An 18246-nucleotide genomic window follows, 5' to 3' on the forward strand; every position below is an offset into this window, starting at 1 on the left:
ACAGTGGGGTTAGGAACCGAAGAGGGCAGATGGGGTTTTGGACCTGGACAGTAAATGGGTAATGAGATCAGCACTGGTACCTCTGAGGAACAACCTGTAACCTTAATACACATATATTTTCACAATTCTCTTTCTGGAATAATGTAAACTAGACATTGAGAACAATAACGGGTAGTTAACTGGATAAATGGGTAAGAAACATACAAACAATATTGTTGCACGCCACGTTGGAGCTCTTGGTGTTGTAGTGTGTACAGTAGGTGTTGCTTGAATTAGTACCACGTGGACAGGCTCCACCTACCATAACTATCCTTGACTAATAAGAAAAGTGGTACTCACAAATTGCGTCCGAACCAGTCAGAATTGTACTAAGTTCTTGCACACAGGGAAGATGACCTCTGGGGAAGGACTCCAGGCCTCTGTATGATACAGGGCACTGCAGAACTGGTGCACTATAGCTGAAGGTCGGCAGGTGCAACTGTTTCCGTGAATATCTTTCAATGTCTCTTAAATCACCACATGTGGTGCTCTAAACAGTGTGTGGCAATACTGGAGCACCTTGGCTGGAAATTGTAGCTTTGCACAGATATAAAAGTACAGTACATGCTCTTCACCTATATGAAGTTACATAGTTACATAGTTACATAGTAGATGAGGTTGAAAAAAGACGTGCGTTCATCAAGTTCAACCTATGCTAAATTTAGACAATAGATTACTTTATCCTATATCTATACTTACTTATTGATCCAGGGGAAGGCAAACAAAAAACCCCAGTGACATATCATCCAATGATATCTCATAAGGGGAAAAATAAATTCCTTCCTGACTCCAAGAATTGGCAATCGGATTAATCCCTGGATCAACATCCTTCCCATGTATACTTATTTGGTATATCCCTGTATAACTTTCCCAACTAAAAAGATTTCCAACCTTTTTTTGAACAAATCTATTGTATGTGCCATCACAGTCTCCATGGGTAATGAATTCCACATTTTAACTGCCCTTACTGTAAAGAGCCCTTTCCTTTGTTGCTGGTGAAATCTCCTTTCCTCCAACCTTAAGGGATGGCCCCGAGTCCTTTGTACTGCCCGTGGGATGGATAGTTCTTTTGAAAGCTCCTTGTACTGTCCCCGAATATATTTGTATATAGTTAAGATATCCCCTCTTAGACACTTATTTTCTAATTTAAAAAAATCTAATTTAGCTAGCCTCTCCTCATAAGTTAGATTTTCCATCCCCTTTATTAATTGTGTGGCTCTTCTCTGCACTCTCTCTAGTTCCATAATGTCTTTTCTTAGGATTGGTGCCCAAAATTGTACTCCATATTCAAGGTGTGGTCTTACTAATGCTTTGTAAAGGGGCATAATTATATTTACTTCCCTTCCATCCATTGCCCGTTTGATGCAAGATAAGATCTTGTTTGCCTTTGCAGCTACTGCATGACTTCGGGCACTATTGCAGAGCATGCTGTCTACAAGCACTCCTAAATCCTTCTCCATCAAGGATTCCCCCAATATATCTCCATTTAATTTGTAAGTCTCCTTTTTATTCTTGCATCCCAAATGCATAATCTTACATTTATCTGTATTAAACCTCATCTGCCATTTACCTGCCCACGTTTCCAGTCTCTCCAAGTCCTTCTGAAGAGAAATTACATCCTGCTCTGATTCTATTATCTTACACAATTTAGTATCATCAGCAAAGATGGAGACTTTGCTCTCGATCCCAACCTCAAGGTCATTAATAAACAAGTTAAAAATCAGGGGTCCCAGTACCAATCCCTGAGGTACTCCACTCATGACATTAGCCCAACCTGAAAAAGTTCCATTTATGACAACCCTCTGTTGTCTGTCCTTTAACCAGTTTTCAATCCAATTACTTAGTCCAATTTTCTTTATTTTGTACACCAACCTCTTGTGTGAAACCGTATCAAAAGCCTTTGCAAAATTTAAGTAGACCACATCAACTGCATTACCTTGGTCTAAATTCCTACTTACCTCCTCAAAGAAACAAATAAGTTTAGTTTGGCATGATCTATCCTTCATAAATCCATGCTGACTATTACTAATAATTTTGTTTTCCATTAGGTATTCCTGAATATTATCCCGTATTAAACCTTCAAGTAGTTTCCCCACTATTGAAGTCATGCTTACAGGTCTGTAATTTCCCGGTTGTGATCTATCTCCCTTTTTAAATATAGGCACCACATCTTCTTTACGCCAATCTTGTGGTACTGAGCCTGTGGAAATGAAGTCCTTGAATATTAAATATAATGGTTTGGCTATTACTGAGCTTAACTCCTTGAGAACTCTTGGATGTATGCCATCGAGGCCAGGTGCCTCATTTACTTAAATTTTTTAAGTCGCTTATGAACTTCTTCCTCAGTTAACCAATTGTTCATTAATATGGAGGTTGTGGCTTCCTCCTGTGGCACTACTATTGAACTTGATTCTTCCCTGGTAAACACAGAGGCAAAGAATTTGTTTAATACCTCTGCTTTTTCCTTATCTCCAATAATCTGCCTGCCCATCTCACATTGAAAGGGTCCTATATTTTCTTTTCTCATTTTTTTGTTATTAAGGTACTTAAAGAACTTTTTAGGGTTGACCTTACTTTCTATTGCAATCCTTTTTTCATTATCCATTTTTGCTAATTTAATTGCCCTTTTGCAATTTTTGTTACATTCCTTATAATTCTGATACGATGTCTCCGTCCCTTCTGATTTACAGAATCTAAACGCCTTCCTCTTCTTGTCCATTTCCTCCCCTACCTGTTTATTTAGCCACATTGGTTTTGACTTATTTCTTTTACACTTATTACAAAAGGGTAAACACTGATAAGTGTGCTTTTCTAACAATGTTTTAAAGACTGCCCATTTATATTCTACATTTTTCTCTGCAAAAACATCATCAATGAATTTCAATGCAGTGCTACTCAGGAACAGTACAGCAAAATATACATGCTGGGAAACGTTCAAGATCTGCAATCTATTTCTTCTCTTCTGAGCTGCTTCTGTGTAACAACTGGTATCCTGGCATGTCCTGACTGCTCTGTCTGCAATAGCTCTAACTTTCAGTACAGTGGCACAGCCCATGTCCACTGCTCGTTCTGGTGTTTGTCACAGCCACTTATATCACCTCCTCTCCACTGTTCCCAGACAACGACCTGTCCACCTATGAGAGGGCTTCTAGCACTGAGTCCCTCTCTATCTATCTATATGGCAGAGGATTAGCTGGAAACTAAGAACTCCATAGGTAGGCCAGAACCTAGGGATTAACATTTTTGTGCTTCCCCAGAAATCAACACACTGAGTTCTAACATTTCCCAGATTACTTTATTCCCTTAGGTGCGGCAACTGAAACCGTAGATCCAACCACAATGTGGCACTCAAGTATGTCTGGTAGCAATGGGACACTAAGGGACCTGTAAGTAGGGTAACCAGACATCCCAGTCTAGTGCACGTGTGTGTGTGTGTGTGTGTGTGTGTGTGTGTGTGTGTGTGTGTGTGTGTGTGTGTGTGTGTGTGTGTGTGTGTGTGTGTGTGTGTGTGTGTGTGTGTGTGTGTGTGTGTGTGTTAGTAAGTAAGTGTGTGAGTAGCTAGGTAAGTGAGGGGATGGAGAGAGGATGATGGAGAGAAAGAGGCTTGAGAGAGGCTGGGGAGGGGGAAAGAGAGGATAAGGGGAGAGGATGGGGAGGGAGAGAGGGTGAATTAGGGGAGGGGGAGATTTGGGGGGGGGAGAGGAGAGAGAGAGAGAATGGGGAGAGAGAATGGGGAGAGAGAGAGAAAGAATGGGAGAGAGAGAGAATGGGGAGATAGAGAAAGGATGGGGGGGAGAGAGAGAATGGGGTGAGAGAGAGAGAGAGAATGGGTGAGAGAGAGAGAGAGAGAATGGGGTGAGAGAGAGAGAGAATGGGGGGAGAGAGAGAGAATGGGGAGAGAGAGAGAATGGGGAGAGAGAGAGAATGGGGAGAGAGAGAATGGAGAGAGAGAGAGAGAGAGAGAGAGAGAGAGAGAGAGAGAGAGAGAGAGAATGTTATCTGTTCACTTGTGTGCTTTAAATTATTATACCTTGAACTAGTTCAATGCTGATGTGCACAATGTAAAGCAAATTGACAGCAGGTGTCTTTCAGACAAACAGCCTGTAGTTTGTAGAGTGTAATAGTGCTTATGTACATGTTTTATATTGTAAGCTTGTAAGTAATTTATTAAACAATGTCTTCTTTCTACCCCCTTTGTATCTAAAGCCCTCTCCCGCCTTAAACCTTTTTCACTGACTGCCCCACACCTCTGGAATGCCCTTCCCCTCAATACCTGACTAGCACCCTCGCTATCCACCTTTAAGACCCACCTTAAGACACACTTGCTAAAAGAAGCAGATGAATAGCACTGTGGATATTACTAGACACATGATACATAAAGCTTGGCCCCCTGCAGATGCACTTACCAGAATGCCCTCTTACTGTCTCTGTACGTTCTTCCTACCTACCAATTAGATTGTAAGCTCCTCAGAGCAGGAACTCCTCTTCCTTAATGTTACTTTTATGTCTGAAGCACTTATTCCCATGACCTGTTATTTATATTATCTGTTATTTACTTGATAATTAAAACATACAATACAATACAACTATAAGGCGTTCCAGTTAATTAACATCATTAGATTTTGTATATAAATACCGGACCTTCCCCTTCTCCACACTTCCCTTTGAAAAAGTTACCCGTGAGTGACGAAACGCGTCAGGGAGCGTCATCACGTTGGTCGCATTGACATTACGTCATCACTAAGCGCTGGAGTGGAAGGATCCATGCGCTAGTGCTACAGAGGCTTGAGAACACGGAGCCACTTTCATGGACTCTTATACAGCATCACACATCCACTGGCCCTGGAGATCTGCTGGGACGTCGATCCATCCTGCTGTGAGATCGGGATTGCCCCAAGATTATGCAGCAGTAACCGGATGGTGGTGATTATAATCACGCAATGCTTATTTTTATTGTACTTTTGTAAGTGCATTTTTTCCCCCCCCTCCTCCCCTCATAAAATAAAATTTTATGCTATGGGCGTGCGCTCTCTCCTCTTCTTTTCCTTTAGATTTTCTGTGGACGTGGTTTGTCCATATTGAGAGCAGCCGGAGACCCTCTGCACCAGCACCTATTTTCAATTGGAACAGTACCTTTTTCTTTGATTTTTTATGTTGTCATTTATATTCACATTATCATTTGTTAGTGTGTAGTTATCCTCTATATTGTTTACAGGTTTAGGAATATTATTATTTTATATTCTATCTAGAGGCGCTGCTTTCTTTTTCTGTTTGTCATATATATATATATATATATATATATATATATATATATATATGTATATATATTTATATATATATATATATATATATATATATATATATATATATATGTATGTCTGTGGCTTCAGAGAGGGTAGACTGGCTGGCTATGCAGGGGAGCTGCAGTAAGTGGTCCTCAACTGCTGTCAATCTCTGTGATCCCATGTAACCTATCATGTACATGTGGTATAGAACTACACGTTATTGATTTTAAAACTTGGGTAGAGCAACCAAACGCAGAATTAATAGAAATGGTCCCATTTCATATGTCCAAAAGCTATACACTAGTTACTAAAGTTCTATTAAATACCATTGTGTGAGTGTGCTTGGTCTGCGAGAAAACAAAGTGAACCTTTACCATCTTGTTAGCAAGTATTTGTGGGGTAGAGTTACAGGCCTTATCTATTCCATGGTCTTCCCCCATCAAGTAAATAAAGTCTTCCCTTTCTGCTAAATCTTTCCTATTCATGACTCCTCAACAACGCCTACTGTAATTGTTTTAAAACGTTTTCTTGTCTGCTATATCAGTGAGTTCTGTTTTGAAATATATTTCACATCAATTTGATGTCTGTGTTTGTTGTATATTAAAGGTCAACAATTTGCTGAACCATGGTAAAAGGAAAACATTCAAAGTCGTAAACCAAGCCCACACTTGGATCTGCTATTGACAGATTTTGTGCAGAATGTGTAATAATTCCCGCAGGGATCCTATCTTCAAAGTGTTATCATCGAATGACATAAAAGAAATGTAGCATCTGTTTGTTTTAAGTGTGGTAGTTTTTTGTTGTTGTTTCTTTTACTTTAGTACTGTTACACATGATTAATATCATAGCACAGTATGTAGAATACTTTACCATTTAATACATCATCTATTACATTTGAATTCAAGACCGAAAAGACAAATAACAAAAAATATGTGGGAAGATAATAAATATATGCAGTGAAGTAAAATAATAAAACAAAGTGCACATACCGCAAAAAATACAGATTGGGGGTCCTTCACCAAAATCTCCAAAGTAATGCATACTTAAATACTTTATTTGATCAATCTTTTGCCATGTGTTGCACTAGGAGATTTGAATAAATATGCTGTTGAGTTAGGACTCAGGAGCATACACTAAGACCCAGAACCACCAAACATTGGTAAGCAGGAGTTATGGCGTGCTAAAACTTTTGTGAATTTGTCCCAAAATGGTTAAATCCAAGGGGTAGATCAATACAAGTGCATTACATTTTTAGCGTTACGTTACCGCCATTTTAGGTATCGATATCCGCAACGTGTATCCTCAAAGGGGATTTGCGTTATGATGTCCTCACATTCACATGTAAAAGATTGCATCGATAAAGTTTAACTGATGTTTTGCTTACTCATGCAAATCATATGGTAATGATATGCAAATCATATGGTGATGATATGCAAATCATATGGTGATGAGCTGTTTACCTAACAACGGAGATCCTAAGGCCCCGTTCATGTGATTGCATGGTAATAACGCTACAATTTTGAAGACCTTCCGAAAGCTGGCGTTTCCTACATCCAGACCCTGATTATCATTGAGTTCTTTCTGGGAATATACACACAGTCCCTGTAAGAAATTCTGGCAATAGCCTAAAAGCAATGTACTGAGTATAGGATTTAACCCTTTTAATTCCAAAAAACTTAAGTGCCATATAATGATAAATATTACGAATCATATAAATATTTGAAACACATCATAAACTGTTTTATGGATTTTAGTGATTAAAGTTATATGTCTGTGTGAACTCATATGTGTATATAATGTATTATAGGCTAAAGCTGTTAAATTCTGGGCATTATTGAAATACCTGCTCTCTGATTGGTTAAAATTCCTGGCACTATCCAATCAGTAATGGCCTGGAAATTTTTGGCACCCTGCCAAGTTTTTCAGTCAATCAGCTTTAGTTCTCATTCACAAAGAGTGAGATCAGCTCTCAGACAGGGAGGTGATTGGACAGGAGGCAGCAGCAAGGCACTGACTCCTCCCCCACCCTGCCTGCAGAGAGCTCCGCACAGGAGATTGAGGGAAAAGGTTTGTGTGTCTGTTGTGTATTTTGTGGGTGAAATGGGGGCCAGCAGAGTCTGTTTTGTTGGTGTGTGTCTGCTGTGTGTAGAGGGGGTCTTCAGTGTGTGTTTTGTGGGTGGAGGAGGGGTGCAGAGTGTTTTTGTGTGTGTGTCTGTAGTGTGTGGGTTTACAGGGGGGGCTGCATTGGGTGTAGAGGGAGGCTGCTGGTGTGTGTTTTGTGGATGTAGAAGGGGCAGCAGTCTGTTTTGTTGGTGTGTGTGTGTCTGCAGTGTGTTTTGTGGGTGAAGAGGGGGGCTGCAGTGTGTGTGTTTGCATGTGTGTCAGTGGGTGTAGAGGGTGGAGGAAGGCTGCAGAGTGTGTTTTGGTGTGTGTCTCCAGTTTTGTGGGTTTACAGGGGGCTGCAGTGTGTGTTTGTGGATGTAGAGGGGGGAATGCTGTGTGTTATGTGTTGTGTATGTTTTGTGAGTGTAGATGGTGAAGGAGGGCTGCAGTGTGTTTTTTGGGTGTAGAGGAGTGTATTTGTGTATATAGAGGGGGGGTTGCAGAGTGTGTTTGTGTGTATAGAGGGGGGGTTGCAGAGTGTGTTTGTGTATAGAGGGGGGCTTGCAGAGTGTGTTTGTGTGTATAGATGGGGGTTGCAGAGTGTGTATATATAGAGCGGGGCTGTGTGTATGTACAATTTCCTTTTTATAAACTTACAGTAAAAGCAAAAGAATGTAGACAGTCATGCTGATAAAAATCAATATGACTACAAAAGTGTCTCTTTTTTATGAAAAATGTAAAAAAAAAAAAGAAGAAAAAACCTACATTTAGCCTATGTAACCCATGTCGTCCCCCCCCCCTCCCAGACACAGATGCCATATCTAGGGTGTAGTGAGGGCTGGCTACATGTATGTTGGTGGTGCATACCTGCCGGTAACAGGAGGGCCTGAGTATCCCGCGGTGATGTCAGGGATACAGGACCAGGCTTCTGGGGTATATGCCTATCTCTTCTCCTTAGCAACGGTGCAGCGCCTCCATTCTCTATAACTTCCCAGAATGTGGGGTAGGACCCTTATAGAGAAGAACCCTGGTCCAAGGGTAAATGCTCCAGAACACACACAGAGTCTGATGTAAAACCGCAATGTCTCTTTATTGTCTCTGATCACAGCAGCAGCACACAGTAGCAGCAGTTCAGATATATTGGTATTCCTCCTCTCCTTCCCTCCAGTAATGTCTCCAGACAGGATGGTCTGGATGGGGCCTCAATACCCCTGCCTCCACCTCCACCAGGGTAGGCCCTGTGGGGGAGGCTAGATCTCCTGCCCCTCACCCCCTGAGCAGGGTGAGGGCATTGCTCCACCTCTATATAGGTCTGTCCTGTTCCTCTCAGTCCTACAGTACTTCAGACAGCACACTCTCCTCAGCTCCCATCTGATGCTCCCAGACTGACCAGCTACCTGCACAGCTGTCACAGGGTCATCTCTCCTTTCTCTGGTGCAGCAGACACACTGCTCTCCAGAGACTCCAAACTCTCACAGGCCTGACAGACCAGACTCAACTCCATGCAGAACTGAACCTCCAACAGACTCTCACAGAACTGACACTCCAACAGAACTGACATCCCAGCAGAACTGACATCACACACACACAGGACAGCCCACTAAATAGACTCAGCCCCGCCCCCTATGATGTCAGCAGGACCTCCCTTCTGTCTAGCCTGCACAGAGCTCAGGGGCCTGCCTCTACCACAGAGGCGGGGCTTGGTGAGGAGGAAAAATCCATGGTCACTACTGGCGCCTGCCCTTACCAGGGCTTACTCCAGTAGTAGAAGGATAAGTAGCCCATTCTATTTACAGGGGGCTACACCTATAATAGTAATAATCCCCTCAGAACAGGGCATTACTGGCCAATAATGTCCTGACTGGGTTAAAGTTCCTCGGCTTCGCCTCGGGCCTTCAACTCTTCCAGTCGGGGCATTATTGGCCAGTAATGCCTGTTCTTCGGGGATTATTACTTAAATAATAACTGTATTAAGTGTAGCCATGTATTGTTTTTGGCTACTAATCTGCCGTGCCTAACACATAAACCCTGTGACCAGCGCTGGCAGTGTTAGGGTTTATCTGGGGTTTCCCCTGCATTAAGCAGCTCCCTTGAGTGACAGGGGGTGCGGGCTAAGGCCTGTGTACTGCCCAATCATGGGCTCAGACCTTGGAACCTTCCCTGGGGTAGAAAAGGGGCTGCACAGTCACATTTAGCCAGTTCTCTCCCATGAGAGAGAGTGAGTCCAAGGAACGTGGAGTCAGGGCTCTGACCAGCTCCATCCCCTCCCTTAGGGGAGTGGGACTACTACCTCCTATTCCATTAGGGAATAGGGGAAGAGGATAGACTCTTGGGCCCTAGCCTGGGGGTTGATTCCAGGGACCATCCGGAAGTCAGGAGAGAGAGAGCGAGAAAGAGAGTATTCAGTTATAGGCTGTATTCACTGTTAAGGAATAAAGCCGTTCCATTTACTGGGGCCTAAGGGGAATGGAGGCTCTGAACTGAGTAACAAAGTGAGAAAGAACCAACCATCTCCCCAAAAGCCTGTCCTGTCTTCCCCACTAACACCAGCGGAAACTCAGCGCTTCTGTGAGCTAGCAGGTAACCAGCACAACACACCGTGTAATAGAGGAATCTCCCAGAGAGTGGGGGAAAAACATGTTACATAAATAAGGGCATTTTATAATCCTGGGCAAAGGAAATACAGCCCTGCATTTTACTTTTAGTGCTGTAGGGACACAGCTTGAGATGGAGAGAGAGCTCTGCAGCTCTTCTAATACATGAGTAACGATATTCTCTACCTGTTTTCAGCAAAGGATTACCACTGCGGGGTCCCATGCAAAAGCATGAACCCACAGTGTTAATCCTTCCGAGCTGCAGAAAATGCTGTCCTTGTGGCTGCGATCGGACTGCTATTGGGGCTCAGTTTCCTGCATTTTTTTTTAATGCGGCCACAAGGATAGTAACTCTTGCTACATCTGTATAAATAATAAGAAAAGTTAAGAAGTGTAAAAATGTTACATTTGTCCTTATTATAAGATTTGCATTAGATTTTGGTAATGAGTCTTTATAGCATGCAGTAATAACGTATGTAACAGTGCAGACGAGATTAAAATGTGAGACCACTTTAGTTTTGAAAGAACTTAGACTGGTGGTGGCTGTGAGAGTCTCTAGTAGATTGTTCCTGTTTTGGGGTGCACGGTAAGAGAAGGAGAAGCGGCCGGATACTTTGCTGAACCTTGGGACCATGAACAGTCTTTTGGAGTCAGATCTCAGATGATAAGTGTGTCACGGGGACTCCAGGAGCAGGTAGGACCTCGATGGCTAGAACAGCAGGGAAGGTAAGGACTGTTGGGGTCACGGGCTGAGGTCTGTAGCAGGCAGCAAGCAGGATCGTCAAAGTCTAAAGCAGAGTTCGGTGGCAGTCGGCAAGCAGGATCGTCAGGGCCACAGGCAGGGTTCGGTGTCAGGCAGCACGCAATGATGATCGGGGTCCAGGTGGGGTCAGTAGCAGGAAGGCAGGAACAGGGGAGCAGTAACTGAGACTAGGGAACAGGAACTGAGACCAGGGAGCAGGAAAAAAATGGGGACAAGCCAGATCATAGGCAAGGGCCTTTAATAAATACTGGAGTCAGGATACAAAACAAAGGCAAGGGAGGAACAGGAAACTATAAGGACAGAGGACAGGACCAACAAGATGAAACACAGACAGAGGAACCCTATAGCAGTCAGAAACAGCAGCACACCCAGTGGACAGACAAGGGAACTGTGGCTGGGAGCAGGATGTCTAGGAAGACTTTGAAAAAGTGTTGCATATGGTAGGGGTCATGAGCTTGTACAGATAGACAGGTAGCTTGCCCAGAAAGTATTTGAAGGCAAGACAGGAAAGATGAACTTTGCACCTAGACTCAAGTGATGTTATTTGAGCATTTTGCAGTGATGTGTGTTGTAATTGGATAAGAACGTCCCGGAGGAAGAAAACTGGAGCACAGCTAGTCAAATCAACTGGTGAAGGCAGTATACAAATAAAAAAGTTTATTAACTAAAAAATACATGGGTAGTCCTGGCAGGTACTCTGACGCGTTTCACGCACAGGGCGCTTTGTCAAGATTTGTGTTGTAGTTGCATTGGAGAACAAAACGGCGCATTGACTTGTAGAGGGTATCAAGTTTGCTAAGATGGGTTTGGGGTGCAGACCCGTATACTATGTCCCCATAGTCGATAATTGGCATTAGCATCTGCTGTGTGATACGCTTTCTGACCAGCAGACTTAGGAAGGATTTGTTAATGTTAAGTACTCCTAGTTTGGCATAGGTTTTGGATGTCAGGGCATCAATGTGCATCCCGAATGTTAAATGGGAGTCAAAACATATGCTCAAGTATTTAAAACAAGTAACAGGAGTTAGGGTGGTATTAGCGTTGGTTCTTATCTATAGCTCAGTCATTGGAAGCTTTAAAAATGTAGCTTTGGTCCTAAATACCATTGTTACAGTATTTTCAGTGTTTAAAAACAGTTTGTTTTGGGAAATCCAGTTTTCAAGAATCAAAAGTCAGATTGAAGTATGTGTTCAAGGTCGGAAAGGCTAGGGCTGTGTGCATATAAGATTAGGTCATCTGCATACATGTGTATTGAAGCTCCCTTACAAGCTGTGGGAAGATCATTGATGAAAACTGAGAAGAGTAGGGGCCCCAGAACAGAGCCTTGCGGGACACAACAGGTGATATCCAAGAGGTTGGAGTTAGAGCTGAGATAGACACATGTTGGGATCTACCTGATAGTTAGGAATGAATCCAGTTTAAAGCATGCTTCCCTATTCCAGAGCACTGGAGTTTGTTTAGCAATTTAACATGATCAACAGTATCAAAAGCCTTTGCAAATTCTAGGAATATTGCACCACTGAGTTGTCCCAGTTCCATTCCACACTGGATTTCACTGCAAACTTTTAGCAGGGTAGTTACCGTGGAGTGTTTGGGGCAAAAGCCAGATTGGAATTGGCTAAAGAAATTTGTCTTGGTGTAGTAATCGCTCAATTGGGAGTGAACACATTTCTCCATGACTTTGGATAGTATTGGAAAAAGAGAGAATGGCCCAGACACGGTTTGACAGAGTGTTTTTGTCTCCACTTTTGAAGATTGGGACAACTCTGGCAGTTTTCCAGGTCTTAGGGATATGGCTTGCAGAAAGAATAGAGTTGACGATGGAAGCAATTGATTTGGCAGTGGTTGGGGCACCAAGTCTTAGGAACTTAGATTGCAGTAGGTCAGGCCCACATTGGCTGCTTAGTTTTAGTTTGTGGAGCGCTTGCGTAATCTACTCTTCAGATACTGGGACAAATTGAAAATTGTGGGCAGTGATGGGATTCTATGCTTAGAAGGAGTGGTTTCTAGAATTCTACATGTAACCCATCGACCCCCACCCAATTGCAGATCAGGTCCCCATAGGTGTTCTGTGGTCTGGCTACATGTCTTGGTGTGGTGCATACCTGCTGGCAACAGGAGGGCTTGAGTGTCTCACGATGACATGGGGGACAACAGGACAGATTTCTGGGGTGAATGCCTTTGTTCTTCTTCTAATGGTGCAGCGCCTCCATCTGTAGTAAGCCACAGGGATACGGGGTGGAATCCCTACCACAGAATCCCCTCCCAGGGATGAGAGATTCCAGTCTCACACAATAGGTCTTTTCTATAGCAGCAGCTCTTTATTTCTCTCTCTTAGCAGCAGCAGACAGGTACAATCAATATACACATCCAGCTAGCTGTACTCCTTTAGGATGTCCCTGCCTCCACTCTGGACCTAGGGCCATCCAGAGTGGGGCTAGATCTTCCCTTACCCTCTAAGCAGGGTAAGAGGTATTTGGTCCACCTCACTATCAGCTCTACTCATAGGCTGCCAGCTCTCCTCTTCTATCTAGCTAACTAGACATAACTTCTCAGACTAGTGTCAGACTTGACAACAACTAAATAGGAAGTCCACTGCTCTTTATGATCTCAGCAGGCACCGCCCCTGTGTCTCTTGATTGGACACAGGGTCAGGTGACCTACCTCCATCATTCAGGGCAAGTGCTTGAAGTGGGGGAAACCCATGATAACTCCTGGAAACCTGCCCTTACCAGGGATTACTGCACAGGAGGAGGATAGAAATATAGCCCATAATCTTACCAGGGCTACATACATATCCAATTTTTTGCCTAAATCTACTAACTATTTATGCCACATATTTTTTAATGTTTGACGATGCATTCTACCTCCAGAGATGTGCCATGACCATGGGGACTGGAAGTAAGCATGTAGTGTCATGCATCCCTTTTCCCCCTCCCCGAAGTTTAGACATTTTTACATTATTGTAATTTATGTTACTGATTTTGGATTTACAGCACCCCTACCCAAAAACAAAGTCCTGCACTCCAGGACATGGTCATTGGTACCAATTGGCAGCATGCCAACCTTTTTTTGTGTTGGAAGGAGTCGGGCCATGTCTTTTTTAGTTTATTATATAAGGTATATACAGTAGATATATAGGTTACCTTCTTTTGATTTGGAATGGCACTTCAAATTAAGTTTTTTTTCTCTATGGTCTATGAAACGGCTGCCGTTTTTTACGGATTGCATCAGTTTCTGTGTGTTTTGGGGCCGCAAAAAAGATAAACAGGATATTTGTTGAATTTCACAGATATCAGGGCAGAGGAGTGTAAGAAGCAACCTCCTCTTCCTTTCTACCGCGTGGCTTAAAGGTGTTGAAGGCTGTGTGTAGACAGTCAGCCTTCTTTAAGTGCAAGGCATTGTGGTGTGCAGGAGTCGAGGACCCGGTCGTGAGTGACAGGCACCGCTTTCACACCTGCAGTTCCTCATACATAACCTGCAGAAAGAAAGAGGAGGCTGCTGCGTTACTTTCCAGAAAATGTGACCCATTGAATGGTAATTTCAAGTATCCCAATTATTTGGGGGTGGGATAGGTTGTGTGGATTTGACGGGAATCAAATGTCTGTGTGAGTATAAGATAGGGGTCAGTGTGAGTATGAAGGAGAGGGTCAGTGTGGGTATGAGAGGGGGGGGTCTGTGTGAGTATGAGTATTTCACATTACTGTGGTGCATGGGAGGAGTGGCATAGTGAGTAAATGCACTACCTCTGCAAACAATCACACTGCAGCAGAGCCTGGTTCAAATTCAAATGTGATCTCCTTGTGAACTTGGTCAAGTCACTTTATCTAAAGGCAAAAGGAAAATTACTAGCTCTATGGGACTCGTGCCTGCATACATGTCATGTTCAGCACTGCATACACTGTCAATACTATAAGTATTGTAATTATTAATAGCTGTTATTTATTATTTATGATAACATTAATTGCCGTTTTTATTATTAATGGTAATTGTTGATATTATTTTTATTAGTAGTAATGTTAGGGGGGGTGATAGTTTATAGGTACTGTTTTGTGGTGTATTAATATTTCTATAGTTGACCAAATTTGTACAGTGTTCATCATTAGTTACATTTTTGTGTAAAATTGCTAAAATTAATATAGAATACTTAATAACACAAACACAGTAAGTCAGTTCCTCTTTTGCTGTCCAGAAATAGTTTTGATGACGTGTAAGGGTGCAAAACCACATCTTCTGAGGCAATCAAGCTACTGTACCCTTGTGGTGGCATTAAAAAAATGCAAGTTTTTAAAAGTGGTTTTGATAACGGAGCAACGAGAAGTCCAGTTGTCGTCAAAAAATGCGAAATTGCAGCTTTTTTGACTAATCGTTCGGATTGGCAGAGACAAAGTGGAAACGAGTCTAAGAAAGCCTTTTCTGCACGGAATGGACATGTGAGAAGGGCTGAGATAATAGCAAAGCATTCCAATCCTTTAGACTAGGATTGACACCATTTGCTGTTTCGAGAATAGGCCCCATAGTTCTCTATTTAACATTTGATGCCAGATATGGGTGTATCTATTCTGGCGCAAAACTCGTTAGGAATTGACAGGCTTTTTACTAGGGGTATCATTGGGTCTATATTTTTTATTATTTTGCAACTAAAAGATTTGTTTTATTTTTTCATCAAAACTGACTGGAATGAATCAGTGAACGAGACTTGGGCTGTGTGAAGCTATTGCTGCTTCTTGTCGACTCTCATCCACTGAGGTGTCTGCACGCTGGATGCTGTGTGCTGCACGGAAACCTGACAGTCTGAGAAATAGAAAAACCTAGAGCAAAGCTCTCATATCTGTGCTCATTAGAGTGAGCCAAAAAGACCAATAATAGTAATTAGTGTTCCAAATGATCCTTATTATCCAAATGATTCTCATTCATGAATTTGATCAAACACAAGGTATCAACAATAGGTACAGGCTTTCTTGAAATTGAAATGTTACTTACTGTATATGACCAGTCAAATAATTGAAGGGAGGGACAACAAGATATAATAGCAGTGTAATGTGATGACTAAACTGGCATCATTAAGGGAACAGCCGGACCCCACACCTAAGCTAATATGAAAGTCACTCCCCTGGTACTAGACTGGTAGACAGCTTGTAACATGTAGCAGAATCAGCAAGATGAATGTGTACATTTTAAGATGAAAGTACTCACAGCAACCTGTAGCCAGCGTGCAACTGCTCCAATTCCAATCAGCTGAAGAATGTCCCAAGGGGGGAAAGTGCTAGCAATGCATTGCTCGTTGAACCATGAAAAATGACAGTGGATGGATCAGAAGGTAAGTAAAACCAAATACTTTATTGGGTCATCCAATAACAAAAATCTCACAACAAAGTGAGAGAGACCTCTAACGCGTTTCAAGCTTATCAGCCCTTTGTCAAAGAGCCTCTCTTTGACAAAGGGCTGATAAGCCTGAAACGCATTAGAGGTCTCTCTTACTTTGTTGTGAGATTTTTGTTATTGGATGACTCCATAAAGTATTTGGTTTTACTTACCTTCTGATCCATCCACTGTCATTTTTCATGGTTCAACGAGCAATGCATTGCTAGCACTTTCCCCCCTTGGGACCTCCTTCAGCTGAGAAATAGAAAGAACCATTTGAGCGCCAAATGAGTGTGAGTTATTGAGTTGATCTCTAAAGAGAGGGGAAAAGTAATATTAATATTGTTTGTTTGCAGGGGAACCAATACAAATGCACAAAGTTCCCCATGAGTGCACATTGTAATTACCAGTGATACAGTTCATTAAAATGTCCCAAGTTACTATGATTTTGGATCAATAAGAATTGGAGAACTGTCTGCTGTACTATGCGTACTTGAGATCAAAGCAATAATGTTTTGTTTAGCCCATACATTTTTTTCATGTACTACTCTGGTCATATATTTGGTATATAACTGCTAATTAGCTTTGAGTTATCTGCACTTCCATACCAAGTGCACACACTGCCAAATTCGTAGGAGCAAACAATTGGAGAGTAGAGTAGGAGAGCAAGTGCTTCTAACTGCATGCCATCGGAAATCATTCTTCAGTCAGCACACTAGATGGAAAATGCTAATCTGTTGGTATCCCTTTGTCTGAAAGGATACAACCTTGAACGGAGTGTAAAAGGCTAGTAACTGCAGTACCAAAAGAGAGCTTGAATGCAAGGATGGACATAGAGAAGAACATAGAGACTTTCAGAGGAGGATAATTTTGACTTAATGTTGCTGTCACAGTTAGTACACGAGAAAAACATTTTGTAACTAATTTGTCAATGTCATTGATGTCCTTGTACAAATGTAATTATATGAAGAGAATATTTAGTGGGGGGTTTTTTTGTTGCATATTACATATCATTTTTATTTTATTGGGGAGTATGACTTGATTAGCCCTGTTACAATAATTTAGAGCATGCCCTCCCATATGAGAGACTCATGCATGACAGCGAGTCCTGTCCAACACACTGTCTCAAATCCTCAAAACTCTGCTTTAACTTAACAATGGGATAGTTTTAGTTAAAGTAGTTAATGGACAAGGGAACACGGATTTCAATCATAAAGAATTTATTGTGCCATAGAACACAAGATGTGTTCTATGGCACAATAAATTCTTTATGATTGAAATCCATGTGCCGTTGTCCATTAACTACATTGGATATATTGGATGAAATGAAAGTCTTCCCTGGGACTAAGGAGCAATGGTAAATGTATCACAAGTTATTGTTATTGTTCTTTAGTGTGCAGCAAACATCCTTACTTTTGCATAGGTTTAGTTAACACATCCTTAAGTGCTCTGAGATCTTCACAGCTCAAAAAACTAGCAGGATGCCTGTCTTATGGTTAAGATGGTCTGTCATTTACCATAACAGATGTTAGTGCTAATCATATGCAAGAAAGGCATTTCCCTTAACATCGCATATCAACTGAACTATGTTACAGTCAGAGTGGCTATTTAATGATGCACTAGCTGTCAGAGCTAAACTTGGTGCTACTCACAGCAAGGCCCATAACGAAGCAGCACACTATGTGAAACATCAGGTTCACATAGCATTAAGTTGAGAGCTCTCAAGTTTATAATTAATACTGTACATCCACTGCTTTCAGATTCTTACATTACTTGCAACTAAAAGCAGCATGATTTTTTTTTTTAAACATACACATTTAATTGTAAAATAAAATAATCTTTACTAAGCAATGTGCTGGAATTTTTTTTTAACATATGTTTAGTATTATATACAGTATAGTGCATGTCATCATCAACAATGCCACAACCGTTGGTAAGAAAATGTTTTTCTCAAATGTTGACCAAGTTATTAAGCAGCTCAGGTGGCTGATGGACTTTTGTAGCTTACATTACTGTACTGTACATTCTTATGCTATCAATGCTTAGCTGGACAATTTCTCCTAAAAAGGTCTTTAAGGTTTTAAACTATACTGTACTA

This window comes from Ascaphus truei, chromosome 2, assembly GCF_040206685.1.
Source record: "Ascaphus truei isolate aAscTru1 chromosome 2, aAscTru1.hap1, whole genome shotgun sequence".
Classification (NCBI taxonomy): domain Eukaryota; kingdom Metazoa; phylum Chordata; class Amphibia; order Anura; family Ascaphidae; genus Ascaphus; species Ascaphus truei.